Source organism: Lactuca saligna, chromosome 1 (assembly GCF_052625555.1).
Source record: "Lactuca saligna cultivar CGN05327 chromosome 1, ASM5262555v1, whole genome shotgun sequence".
Taxonomy (NCBI): domain Eukaryota; kingdom Viridiplantae; phylum Streptophyta; class Magnoliopsida; order Asterales; family Asteraceae; genus Lactuca; species Lactuca saligna.
The window spans coordinates 190,722,801-190,726,679 of NC_136417.1; positions in this window are offsets into that span (position 1 = coordinate 190,722,801).

Below are 3,879 nucleotides of genomic sequence, written 5' to 3' on the forward strand. Positions count from 1 at the left end.
GCTACCTTCAGCAGGGTTGCACGGGGTATGTCACGTATCTTGTGGATACCCAGGAGGCGGGTAAGGCGATGGTGAACGAGGTTCCAGTGGTGCGAGACTACGTTGATGTGTTCCCGGAGGAGCTTCCTGAAATACCTCCGGAGCGACAGGTAAAGTTCAGGATCGACCTAGTCCCTGGTGCGGCTTCGATAGCCAAGGAACCGTATCCATTGGCCCCTCCTGAGATGCAGGAGTTGTCTATACAGCTACAGAAGCTATTAGACAAGGGATTCATTAGACTGAGCAGTTCACCCTGGGGAGCCCCAATCCTGTTTGTGAAAAAGAAGGACGGGTTGCATCAGATGTGTATAGATTATCGGGAGCTGAATAAGGTAACAGTGAAGAACCGTTACCCGCTTCCGAGGATTGATGACCTCTTTGCTCAGTTACAGGGAGCATCTTGGTTCTCCAAGATCGATTTGCGTTCAGGTTATCATCAGATGAGGGTCAGAGAGGAGAATATGCAGAAGACCGCATTTTGGACGCGTTATGGCCATTATGAGTTCGTGGTGATGCCGTTCGGGCTCACCAATGTTCATGCCGCTTTCATGGATCTCATGAATCGCGTATGCAGACCGATGCTGGATCGATATGTGATAGTTTTCATTGATGATATCTTGGTTTATTCCAAGACGCAGGAGGAGCACGAGGAGCATCTGAGAGAGGTTTTGGAGACCCTGAGGAGGGAGAGCTTGTACGCCAAGTTCTCCAAATGTGAGTTTTGGTTGCGCGAGGTGCAGTTTCTTGGGCACCTCGTCAACCAAAATGGGATTTCAGTAGACCCGGCCAAGGTGGAGGTCGTGGTGATATGGTAGGTTCTGAAGTCTCCATCCGAGATTCGGAGTTTCCTAAGATTAGCAGGCTACTATCGGAGATTTATTCAGGATTTCTCCAAGATAGTCATGCCCCTAACACGGTTGACTAGGAAGGCCGTGGTCTTTCGATAGGGGCCCGAGCAGCAGATAGCATTCGATATTCTGAGGTGGAGATTGTGCGAGGCGCCAATCTTAGCCCTTCCCGAGGACGTAGAGGATTTTGTGGTATACTATAATGCATCCATTCCGGGGTTGGGCGCGGTAGTGATGCAGAGAGGGCACGTCATAGCCTACGCTTCGAGGCAATTGAAGCCTCACGAGGCGAACTACCCGACGCATGATTTAGAGTTGGGGCGGTGGTCTTCGCCCTCAAGATTTAGCGACATTACCTCTATGGAGTTCGGTGTACCATTTACACGAACCACAAGAGTTTGAGGTACCTCATGGATCAGCCAAATCTGAACATGAGACAGCGTCGGTGGTTGGACGTGGTGAAGGATTATGATTGTGAGATCCTTTACCACCCGAGGAAGGCCAATGTGGTGGTCGATGCGCTTAGCCGCAAGGAAGCGCCGATCAGGGTTATTTGCATGCGGATGACAGTGGTGACTTCGCTTTTGGAGCAGATTCGGGAGGCCCAGCAGGAGGGCCTGAAGGAGGAACATTGGAAGAGTGAGCGCATAGTGGGTCAGGTTTCCTCCTTCAACTATGATAGCAGGGGATTATTGACATTACACCGCAGGATATTATGGGTAACATACCTCGGAGGTATGCGCCAGATCTTGATGGAGGAGGCGCACAAATCCCAATTCTCCATTCATCCCGAGGCGACGAAGATGTATAGGGATCTTCGTCTGGACTATTGGTGGCCCTGCATGAAGCGGGATGTGGCTTGGTACGTCGAGCGATGCTTGACCTGCAGGAAGGTCAAGGCCGAGCATTAGAGACTGCACGGCAAGATGCAGCCGTTAGATATCCCGTTGTGGAAATGGGAAGATATTACGATGGATTTTATCACAAAGCTTCCCAGGACTGTGCGAGGAGTGGATTGTATATGGGTCATCGTGGATCGATTGACCAAGAGTGCCCATTTTATTCCAATTCAGGAGAGCATCTCGGCCAAGAAGTTGGCCGATATCTATATCAGGGAGATAGTGGTGCGGCATGGGGTGCTAGTATCAGTGATTTCAGATAGACATGTGTGTTTTACTTCCAGGTTTTGGAAGAAGTTTCATGATGAGTTGGGCACTCGTCTACATTTTAGCACTGCCTTTCACCCGCAAACGGATGGTCAGAGTGAGCGGACCATCCAGACTCTTGAGGATATGTTGCGGGCATGCATGCGAGATTTCGGTGGTAGTTGGGATACCTATCTTCCGTTAGCTGAGTTCTCATACAATAACAGCTACCACGCGAGTATTGACCATCCTCCCTTCAAGATGATGTACGGACGGAGATGCAGGACCCCAATATGTTGGGGAGAGGTTGGCCAGAGGGTCATGGGAAGCACCAAAGAGGTGCTCCAGATGACAGAGAAGATTCAGCAGGTCCAGAGCAGGCTTCAGACTGCTCAGAGTCGGCAGAAAAGTTACGCCAACAAGCGCCATTCAGACTTGGAATTCCAAGTCGAGGATATGGTTCTTCTGAAACTGTCGCCATGGAAAGGCGTCATCCGATTCAGAAAGCGAGGTAAGTTAGTCCGTAGGTACATCAGGCCATTCAGGGTTGTAGCCCAGGTGTGCAAGGTGGCGTATAGGTTGGATCTACCAGCCGAACTTAGCCAGATCCACATCACTTTCCACGTCTCTCAGTTGTGGAAGTGTTTGGTGGACGACTCGGAAGTGGTGCCTTTGGAGGATATTCAAGTAGACGACAACCTTAATTACATCGAGCGGCCTGTGGAAATCCTTGACATGAAGTCGAAGGATCTGAGGAACAAAAGGGTGGAACTCGTGAAGCTGCAATGGCAGCACCTGAAAGGTTCGGAGTGGACTTGGTGATGGGTTTTGAGCATTCTAACACTTCCTAAGTGTACATGCAACCCTAATAACCTTGGATCTATGTTTGTCTAATTTGTCATGCAAAGTTGAATTCCAAGGTTATATCCTATCTAGCATACATGGGGAACAATTTTAACATAAAGTATAGATAGAATAACTTACCTTGTTGTTTCTTGTGTTCCTTGAAACCTTGTGAGCCTAGCACCTCAAGTGGTGATGCCTCAAATGCTTCACACAACACCAAATGCACTTGGAAGAACTTATGAGAGAATACACACTCTTCAAAATCGGCCAAGCCCCCTTATTACTTAGTGTAACCGATTTGGGAGGAGATCATATTCCTTATATAGTGTTGACACATCTAGGGTTAAACCCTAATGTGTCATGACTCTTCATTTCCATGACCCATGGGTTTGTAACTCCCATGGAGCATCCATGGAGCATCCTATGGGTGGAACCCAACTTGATGATCCATGGAGCCTTTTAGCCCACTATACAAGATATGGATGATTTACTTAATCAACCCATATATTTAATTAGTTATCTTTTGATCACTTAATTAATTCTAAATTAATTCTTGATCAAACTAATCAAATAATATTATTAATATATTAGAACTTATAATATATTAATAATCTCCAAGCGTTATTTCTCTCATTTAGTTTATCCAATTGCATGGTGCCATGCAACCCAAATGGACCATGCTGGGTCGGGTCAAGTACATACCAGAAATAGTTATGGACTTAGACACCTTATCCAACAGTCTCCCACTTGGATAAGTCTAGTAACTATTACTGCAAGTATGATTTCAGGAACCGATCGGCAATCGTAGCTCTTTACAAGGTTTCTCGAAACTTGAGAAGATGATGGTACGCCATTTAAGATAAGTGATCATATAATCCTCTGTTCTAGATATCAGTCGGACAAATACATGGAACAATGTCTTACTTATTGTCCAACATTTGTTTCCCGATTTCCGATTTGTTTGACAAAGAACTTTATTGAACACATCAATCTAGTTCTGA